Genomic DNA, 11,065 nt, shown 5'->3' with positions numbered 1-11,065 from the left:
CCCAGGTCTCCAGGATCGCGCCCTGGGCCAAAGGCAGGCGCTAAACCGCTGCGCCACCCAGGGTTCCCGCTTATTACATTTGATGAAATACTGTATAGACTGTCTTAGTGGTAACTCAGCTGGTCAATGCTCAGCAACCAGCTCTCATGGGAATGGGAGGAGTCCCTGATTATCATTTGCCTACTTTTGTGGTATAAATAGTCCCACCATGGCCAATTTTAAGCTACCAATGTGGTATCAGTCACTTTGCTAAATTCCTGAAAATTTAACAGTTGGTTCTTGTGAACCACTCTAAGCAGACGCCGGCGTACCACTAGATGTATGCCACGAACACGTCCCCAGTTAACATTTTTCTTGTAGAGTTCTCTCTTAGTTTTTGATATCCAACTTCATAGAACATATATACATATACATTTATATATAAAAATAATTTGGGCAGCCCGGGTGGCTCAGCGGTTTAGCGCCGCCTTCAGCCCAGGGCCTGATCCTGGAGACCCGGGATCGAGTCCCGCCTCGGGCTCCCTGCATGGAGCCTGCTTCTCCCTCTGCCTGTGTCTCTGCCTCTCTCTCTCTCTCTCTCTGTGACTATCATAAATTAAAAAAAAAAAAAACTATGATGATCAGCAAACCTAGTTTAGTCACTTTACATCATAACATGTACTATACACATTTTACTGTTTTCATTACCTTTGAAGAAATTTGTTGGAGGCTTAGGGCTGATGTGTAACACGTTATAATTTTTCCCATTTAAAATAATGAGCGATAGCCTTCCCATCAGCTTTGTTTATATAGAACATCTGATTTCCAGTAATGAATTACTGACATTAAGTGGGAGACGTTGATTATGTGAAGACTAAGAACTTTGGCCTCATGAGCTCTCACGTGTGAATTTAATGATATCTGTTTTGCCTGCTTGGAGAACTTTTTGTGAAATTCTTGGACTGTAATCGTGTTCTGCATGGACAGTATTGCCAGAGAGCTAAGTGGTGAATGGTTGAAGCAAATGATTCTTACATTTCTGGTAGAGGTAAAGATGCACGGGGCGTGGGGTGGCTCCATCGGTGAAGCGTCTGCCTTGGGCTCCGGTCGTGACCTCAGGGTCATGGCCCCGCATCAGGCTCCCTACTCAGCGAGGAGTCCACTACCCCTGTTCCTCCACCCTCCCCCTACTCACGCTCTCTCTCAAATAAATAAATAACATCTTTAAAAAATATATGGTATCACATTAGTTATTATCTATCTGAGGTGAGAAACAGGGTGGAATCCAATTATTTCCCATTCATTGATGCAAAATAAGTAACCGTTCAGAGAATGGTTAACCGTCTTAGCTGATTCACGTCCTCAAATATTTTTCCTTTGGACCAAGACTTTCACCCTATGACCTTCTCAATCCTGTTAAGTTAGGACGAGACTGTCCTCAGGACTCCTCCTAACACGGCCACTTCCCCCCTCCTTTCATCCTGCGCAAGGTTGGCTCAGGGAGGAAGCAGAAGGCTGCTTAAATTAGCCCTCTATCAAAATACACTTTTATACCTGCCATGGGGTCTGACATATTGCTGATAGACCTTATCCTTTTGTGTCTTGAAATTCTAGAGTTGCCTGGGAAGGTCACACCTTCAATTCTTTACCCTCTGATTCCTTATAGGAGATTAAGAAAATTAGTTGAGGTTAAAGTCCTGAGAGAAAAGGCCCAAGTTCCCATTTTGGGAAAGTCATGTTATTTTTTATTTTATATGTGTATATACATATTTTATTATTGAAGTTCGATTTGCCATATATGGTATAACATCCAGTGCTCATCCCTCCAAGTGCCCCCCTCAGTGCCTGTCACCCAGTCACCCCATCCCCCCGCCCACCTCCCCTTCAACTACCCCTAGTTCGTTTCCCAGAGTTAGGAGTCTTTATGTTCTGTCTCCCTTTCTGATATTTCCCACTCATTTTCTCTCCTTTTCCCAATGATCCCTTTCACTATTTTTTATATTCCCCATATGAGTGACACCAAATGATGATTAAGAGAGAGACAAACTGGTAAGAGCAGACTAAGTCCGACTTCATCTACTTGGCAGTGTAGTGTAGAATTCCCAAGAAGTCACTGGCATTTATCCTATAGGTCATATTATCACCACCTACGGAGACCTCAGTCTAGCCCACACAGATCTCATCCTTCCTCACATAATGAATTTTGGGCCAGTAAAAAGAGCCGAAGTATGGTTTTTAGAGGGCATCACAAGGCTTCACTCCTTTTATCCTATTGATTTTGTAATTCTGTCGACGGGATGGTATTGAATCTTGTCCCTCTGATGCATTGTGTGCCCTTGCCCAAGAAAATATGTGAGTACCTAGAATTCCGGATAGCCGTCTTCTACAGCCTTGCATCTTTGAGATGTCTTTGGACAAATACCATCAGCATCTCTTAGAAACAGAGAATCTTAGGACTCCCCCCAGACCTGCTGAATTAAAGTCTGCATTTTACTAGGTCCCCAGGTGATTAAAATGCACATTAACCTTTGAGCAACCTTATCAACAGTACTTGGAAGCTAAGGCAGCTCTGAAGACTTCTGTTCCGTCTCTCCACCAAGCACCTAGCACACATCTCAACTGGGTGATCAGCGAACATCTGAAAGTTTTTATCACCGAAAGGAGAACTACTAGCCTTCTTTCAGTACTACTCGAAGGTGGACTGGATCGCCCATAGAAACAGAGGCTACTCAGGAATGATGGATAAGAGTCCCAGCCTGCTTGGGTGCCTGAGTGTCTCAATACATTGAGCATCAGACTCATGGTTTCGGCTCAGGTCATGATCTCGAGCCCCCAACCCCAAGGGCCCCGCACTTAGCATTGAGTCTGCATCACATGTGGTTGCTCTCTCTCTCAAATAAATAAATAAATAAATAAATAAATAAATAAATAAATAAATAAAATAAATAAAATCTTTAAAAAAAAGTTCTAGCCTGTTTTTATTGAGCACTTCTTGGCATATGGCATAGCCTTCTCTGTATTTAATTTGGGGGCTACTGTGGAAGACTTGGGCCTCAAGGTCTCTGTCTCTAGGCTATACCTACAGCCTGTCTAAAGATACAGGGATTGTCTTTGTCAGTTGATCATTTAATACCTTGGTTATTTCACATCCAAGTCACCTTAATGTTTGAAATAATTCTGTGTTGCTTAAAGTACTGTATAATTCTAGAATTACAATATCTCAGAGTTTTTGCATGACTCTTCAGAGTATCTCAGATACACCTCTTATTTGCTGCTGGGTTCCTACGCACCCAACAGTTGGTGATCTTTCCTCTGTTTAGAGACTTCTAATGACATGACACAGACTTCCTTCTATGTCAGTATCTTCTAGTTTTGAACAATTCTAAGTGGTACAAATTCTTTTTCCTACTGGATTAAAATTGGTTATCCATTGGTCTTTATAATTATTCAGTCATTGCAATTACTAATTCTACATCACATTTTCCTCAACTGGTTGATACAGTCTTCCTTGTTACAAGGAAAATCTGGAGCCAAGCCCAGAGATATTATAGTAGGGTTCCAAAGGCCATCAAAAAAGCACATGATGAAATCAAGACTAGAAAGTATTTCTTTCTAATTTACTGTTCTGTGCACTCAACTGTCTGCCAAGCCAGGCTGCTCCAAAACCAACACTATCATAATACCCAAGCAAAAACATTGGTCCCTGGGAAAGCTCATGGATCAGGGTGTGGTAAAAACCCAGAAACCATGTTCCTCCCTTCATGGGTCAAACATCTGGCACACATTCTGTGGCCAAAATCCACTGCGGAAAAAAAAAAAAAAAAAGAAAAAAAAAGAAAAAAAACAAAATCCACTGCGGGGAGCTGATCCCTTCCCATAAAGGAGATTTAACTGTCTGGCAGCTGGCAGTTTGCCTTTGTGGATCGGGTGTTCCTGGCATTCCATAAAAGTCCTTCCTTGCTCCTCACCCTTTTCTCTCCACCCCCGCACTCCACACCCTGCTGCACACACCCTCCCACTCCTACATCAATAAAACCCCTCCCTACCGTACACTGTGCATGCACACATGCCCCCACAACTTCCCCTGCAAACACACCCACCCGTCTCTCAGACACACACCCAGGCACTGCCAGGTTTCTGTCCCAGGCCCTCAGCCTCGCCCCCACCTGAGCCCCGTATCCACCACCCGACGTCCTCTTCGGCTCATTTCTCCTGTGTTTCCCTTTATTTTATGATTTTCCTTCACCTGATCCCAGGTCACCCCACTTTGCTGCCTGGGCCTGGGAAATGCCGGTGCTGCGATCTTGCTCTGCAGCCCTGTAGTCTGGAGCCTTCGCAGGAGGGAGGGCAGCTGCGTGGCCCGCCTGCCTTCTCCCCCAGCCCGGCCCACAGGGTGGAAAGCGGCGGCCGTGCACCCTGGGTCTGGAAACTACAGGGACCCTTGTTTCCCCTCTCCAGGCCCCGGCAGAGCCAGGCTGGCTCTAGAGTATCCCCCACCACTCCTCCCTCCTTCTGGGCCGGGCTGCCCTGTCCTCCCTGCAGATGTTCTCCCCGCAGGGCACCCATGGGGCATCCCTGGCGACCTGCTCCTTCTGGCAAGTGCCTTGGGGCCAGGGGACGCCCAGACCCACAGATGACACAGAGGACGGTAAAAGATGGGAATATGACTGATTCTGTTTAACCAGAGCCTTAGACAGTTTAAATATATGTTAATCACCTGGAATCTACCTGCAGATGTAAGATTGAAAAAACTGCTGAATCAATGGAATATAGAACATAGGGATTTATAGTGTTTCCGTGATGCAGAGCACCTGACAGCTCCCCTGGGATTTAGAAGTGCTCTTCCTAGGCAAATGATATGCCACGTTGCCTGGGTTTCTTATTTTTCCTTGGAGAGGGGAATTTTTCTCTAGTTTAGCTAAATAAATGTTAAGAACAATGGGGGTCCTTTATTTCTCCCATTCTAAGAACACATGAATCTTTAATAACAGCTGCTGTTTACATGAGCTAAATATTAAGCATAGCCTGCCACACCGCGCGGGGTGTTAAGCAGGACGGATACGGTTCTTTCCTCACTGAACATGCACCGTCTCAGGAAGGATGAGATCAGAGGGACAAATACATACATATATAGAGCGATGCATCTACACACACACACATATATATGAATAAATAGCCAGAAGCAGCTCTGATCATTTTTTTCCCAGGTTAAAAAACAAAACAAGGAAATCAGTGAATCTCTGCTTTCCAAAGAGCAACGTCCTCACATAGATTCGGCCTCAGGAAGCTACTGGCGTGAGGCCTCTACCCCGTTGCATCTCTGTCCCCGTTTTCCCCACCCGTGTCGCGGTCTACACACGGACTCTGCCTCCCAGACACGGTGCACCTTCCCCGCAGTCCCGAGGCGGGGACTCCTGCCATGTGTGGTGTCCCTCACAGTTGCTAGCCCGGGACTGACGCTGGTGTGGTAGCTGCTGAATAAGCCTGGGCTGAAGGTGAGCTCCGTGAGAACAGGGCCCTTCTAAGGGCAGACCGAGACTGTGCAAAGCTCACTGAGCAGAGGGAAGGTAGGTCGAGTCCTCTTTGCTCATAAAGCACCTGCTACCGCCCTTTGAGTGTCCTTGTCCTTCGACCCTGCTCCCTGCGTGGCCTCTCCTGCCCGACCACCCTAGTGCAGCTCGTGTCTCTGGGATGTGCCCACCACACTCGCATGTCCAGGCTTCACGTTTATCGCTGGATGGATGTTACCGGAGGCTAAGAGGTTGCTGCCACCACACGTACCCAGAACACAAAAAGCAAGTCAGCCCAAGTAGAGACTAGAATCAGACCCTCCCCCGCCTAAACTAGCCAATTCCCTTTAGTTTCAGTACGTCGAAGAAATGTTGTCACCAGGGGTGTGTAAGCATATTACCATGTTTCATTAATTTCTTCCCTCCTCGGGAATAACTCCCGCCTCCCATCCTGCCAATGTTTAACCACCTTTTCTTGCTTCCTGTTTTATTAACATCAGTAAAATGTATCAGCATCAGGACTACTTTCCGTCAACAAACCTTGGAAGTTGGTGCTAGTTCTAGAAATCATTGTTTTCATCCTTATGATTCAAACAGTTTAAGAGTCTTATGGTAATAAATACAACCTGAATCAACAAGTTGTCAATAATTTGCCATGGCAATGACCTTTATAAAAAGTAAATCACATATTCCCTATAGTAATTGTGAATATAAGTCACTAAAATTCACAGATGTTCCTTAATACTCTTTTTAACCATTAATTTCAAGTTTTGCTTTTCTCCTAACCAACACTTTTTAAAAAACAGAGTCATATAAGAGAGCAATTTTAATTTAATCTCTACTTGACCATTTCATGCAAAGAGTTAGAGGTACTAACAAGCTGTGAAATGACTCATAAGACAACAACGAAAGACAAAAGCTTTTGAAAGCTCCACAAACTGGATAATAAAGTCATGAAGATTTACATTTTTACATTGCAAGGAAATTCTAAGTTTAATAGAGTAAAGCAAAAAGGGTTTTAGAAAAAAAATTAGTTTATTAGACCAGATACTTCAGAATTTGAGCTTGGAATTAAAGATAATTGAGCTCAGCTTTGCTGAGTTGGGAGTGGGGCTGAGATGGGTGGAGAGAAGGACCATTTGTTGGAGCTGGTGGGAAACGGACATTCGGACATTCGGACATTTGGGAGCCACTGTAAAAAGAGGAAGAGCCCAGGAAGTAAATCAGTAGTTGCCTAGGGCTGGAGGGCGGAGTCGGGGATGGAGGGGAGCTTGGGAGTGCCAGCTAAGGGGTGTGGGGTTTCTTTTCGAGATAATAAAAATATTCCAAAATTGATGGGGGTGATGGATGCACATCTCTGTGAATATACTCAATGCCACTGAATTGTAACTTTACACGGTTGAATTGTGTGGTATGTGAATTATATCTTAAGCTGTTGAAAGAAAAAGAGACAGAGTCCAAAAATGTTAGGTTTTAGAATTTGCTTCATCTAATCTAACTCATTCTAATCTGACTCATTCATTCCAATTTTAAAACCATTTTTTTTTTCCTTTCATAAACACGTAAGTCGGAACTACTCTCAGGTAAAATCAAGCCAAGAAAAATGTAAAAGTTACTGGGGTTCATGAGGTTTCTTCTGGGGAACCAGCAGGGGCTTGAATAGTAAGCTACTGAACCTTTGAGTCAATTTCTGTTTCTCTTGCAACAAGTTTAAGAAAATAGAGATTTTGTTGCAGGAATAAATGCAAATTTCATAAAGATTGTAGAGAAACTCACACAGAGCTATAAATAGTGATGATGATAATAATAAAATAATGCCCCAAAATTCCAAAGACAAGGAAGAAAGATAAAAGTGGGAAGAAGTACACCAGGTTTGAATCCCAGCTCTGCAAGTTTCTTGCTGGATGATGTTTTGGGTAAAACACTAACCATTGTCTCCTGATCGTTCCAGCCAAAACTGAAAATATCCTACCTCCAAGGATATGTGACTATGTCTCTCTCTCCACATTCATAGAAAAAAAATGTGCGCATTTCCTTTGGGAACAAATTGGTACTGCCTTCTCAGAAACCAGTTTGGAATGAAAACATTAAGAATCATAGACTGTTCACACACTCTTTTGACCTGGTAATCCTAGTTCCGGGAATTCATCCTAAGGGAATCATCTCAATAAGATGAAGAAATCATAGTCATGGAAAGATTTATTGTGACATTGTTTATAACAGTGAAGAATTGTAAAGAATCTACATTTTCATTGATAGGAAGAGTTAAAGATTTTATTGATTATACATTCAATAAATTGTTATGCCATTTGTTGCTTTATAATTATGAAGATTACGTACTGACATAAAAAAAAAGCTTTTGAGGGCGGCCTGGGTGGCTCAGCAGGTTAGCACCTGCCTTCAGCCCAGGGCGTGATCCTGGAGACCTGGGATTGAGTCCCACGTCGGGCTCCCTGCATGGAGCCTGCTTCTCCCTCTGCCTGTGTCTCTGCCTCTCTCTCTCTCTCTGTTTCTCATAAATAAATTAATTAATTAATTAATTAATTTTTATAAAAAAGCTTTTAAAAAAATTTTTTTAAATTTTTATTTATGATAGTCACAGAGAGAGAGGGGCAGAGACATAGGCAGAGGGAGAAGCAGGTTCCATGCACCAGGAGCCCGATGTGGGATTCAATCCCGGGTCTCCAGGATCGCGCCCTGAGCCAAAGGCAGGCGCCAAACCGCTGCGCCACCCAGGGATCCCTATAAAAAAAGCTTTTGATGTAATGTTAAGTAAAAAGCAAAATACAATTGTTTTTACTGTATTGCAAGTATGTGATGAATTTGTGACAAAGACTAATATGCTCCATCTTTGTTTTCTCCTTCCTTTTTTTAGTAATAGAACCCCACCTCTAATTTTAGCCTGTCAGAGGGACGCCCAGCTATGGACTGCATTTCCCAGCCTCTCTTGAATCCAGGTATCGCCATATGAGTAGGTTCTTGCCAATAGAATAGAAGCAGGAAGAATGTATGCAGTTTCTCACTCTTACCCAGAAAAGTACTGGGGTACATGTTCTCCATGCCTCATTTATTTATTTTTTTAAAGTAGACTCCACACCCAACATAGAGCCCAATGTAGAGCTCAACATAGGACTTGAACTCACAACCCTGAGAGCAACAGTCAGATGCTTAACCAACTGACCCAGGAACCCCCTCCATGGATTATTTATCCCTTCCTACTAGAAAAGAAATGGCACCCACTGAAGCAGTTGTCTTAGGACCAAACATGAAAACCATATGTTAATGGAAATATGAAATTTTTATTTTTCTAAAACTTCCTTAATATACTTTTATTATTAAAAAAAGATGAGAAAGTGTTTTAGCATAGTTTTAATGCAACTAATCATCAAAATTTCACTTAAAGATTGTTTTTCTAAAAGGAAAATAGGGGGGACACCTGGGTATTTCAGTGGTTGAGCATTTGCCTTTGGCTCAGGTCCTAATCCCAGGGTCTTGGGATTGAGTCCAGCATCAGGCTTCCTGCATGGAGCCTGCTTCTCTCTCTGCTCTGCCTATGTCTCTGCTTCTCTCTTTGTGTCTCTCATGAATAAATAAATAAAATATTTTAAAAAATAAATAAAAGGAAAATAGATCCTTTCATATTTGTGGCAATGTTTGAAGAAAATCTGGGGACAAAAAAACAACCCAGAAAATAATAGGGATACCCATATAAATGACATTTTTGCCCTAATCTGGGCAATTTATACTTTTAAACAACCAGCAATTATTAGGGACTATGACTTGGAAGGACTGTAGTTGGGCAAGGCATGCTGTAGTGGTGGGAATAAGGATAGCAAGAATCTGTACAGGCCTGTGGCAATAGGAGACCAGCCGACTATGGGGCTGTCAGGGTGGGCCATCATCAATACAGTCCACTAAAAGGAAGAAGTAAGAGTGGGAGGAGAGGGCAGCCCAGGTGGCTCAGGGCAGCCCGGGTGGCTCAGCAGTTTAGCGCTGCCTTTGGCCCGGGGTGTGATCCTGGAGACCCAGGATCGAGTCCCACATCAGGCTCCCTGCTTGGAGCCTGCTTCTCCCTCTGCCTGTGTCTCTGCCTCTCTCTCTGTCTCTCATGAATAGATAAATAAAATCTTAAAAAAGAAAAAAAGAGTGGGAGGAGAAAGGAGACAAACCAAATATGGCTCAATTTGACCAATACCTAAATCCTTTCTCTCTCTCTCTCTTTCTTTTTAAAAGATTGATTGATTTAAGAGAGAAAGAGCATGAGCAAGAGGGCTAGAGGGAGAGAATCTCCAGCAGACCCTGTGCTCAGTGTGGAGCAATCCCAAGAGGATGACCGGAACTGAAACTAAGAGTCAGATGCTCAACCAACTGAGCTACCCTGGTGCCCCACCTTTGTCTTTTTTAACACTACTATGCAATATAATATTTATTAACTCAAGTAAAACCCTATGGTCTCACTCCAAGAATCACCATTTTGTAAGTGTCTGCAAATGTAAGATCAAGAAAATATTGCACACCTGGAAATTCTTAATAGAGAATCAGATTGTCATAACTATGTATAATTTTAAAGAAAAAGATTTCATTTTAGGTAAAAACACGGAGCACTTAAGCAATTTTCTCAAGGTCACACAACTAATAAATGGGAGCTGGGCAGTCTACTTCAGAATCTGCGTTTTTATCCCCAGCTACACTGTCTTAATCATGAATTATTAAATCCAGAAAAAATAAGTAATCAAGACTTCAGATAATGAATTTGCTAATTAGTCTTCCTTAATGCTTATGTCAGCCTTTCTTGCAGTATATATTAAATAACTACTTGACAAAAAAAAAAAAAAAACTACTTGACAGATGGTTTTTGTTTGAAATTAATTACATGGCAGTTACTAAAACATGTGATGGCTGTTATTTGCCTATCAAATAATCATTCTTCTCTAACTCATAAAACTCGTTTTAAGCTCAACATATTGCCAACTAGTTAAAAGATCAGTTTGCAACCATGCTTGCAGCTATGTTGGTCATGTGACTAAGGTCCTCACAATGAGACCTAAATGGAAATAGGATAGTAACTTCTGGGAAGTCTTCATAAAAGGAAAAAGGCACACTCTTCTTCTCCTCCTTCATCCTACTTTTTGCAGTGTGGATGTGCTTGTTTGTACTCCCTGAGCTGAGATTCATGCCTTAACAGTGTAAGACCAAAAGCTAAAAGCCTCCAGATCTTTGATGATGATGAAGCCACCTTGCTAACCTTGGGCTAACTTTCTACAGAATTCTTTTTACAGGACAGAGTAAAGATCTAATTGTTTAAATGACTATCTTGGAAGTCTCTAGTAAGTTACTTATAGCTAAATTTAATAATCCAAACTCCTACATAAACCTAATAATGTTAAGTAATTTCCATTCAGAATTGGGGGGGGCAACAGAAAATCATTTAAAGACATGTTAATTTAACTACTTCTCTTACTAACTTCATAAGGAAGCAACTGAAAAAAGACTACCTAAATGACTGTCCATCCTTATATTGTATTTTTATGGCACCTGTTTAAGGCAGTACTTCCCAACCTTTTTCATGACATGGC

Source organism: Canis lupus, chromosome 37 (genome assembly GCF_003254725.2).
Source record: "Canis lupus dingo isolate Sandy chromosome 37, ASM325472v2, whole genome shotgun sequence".
NCBI lineage: Eukaryota > Metazoa > Chordata > Mammalia > Carnivora > Canidae > Canis > Canis lupus.
This window is presented reverse-complemented; position numbering follows the sequence as displayed.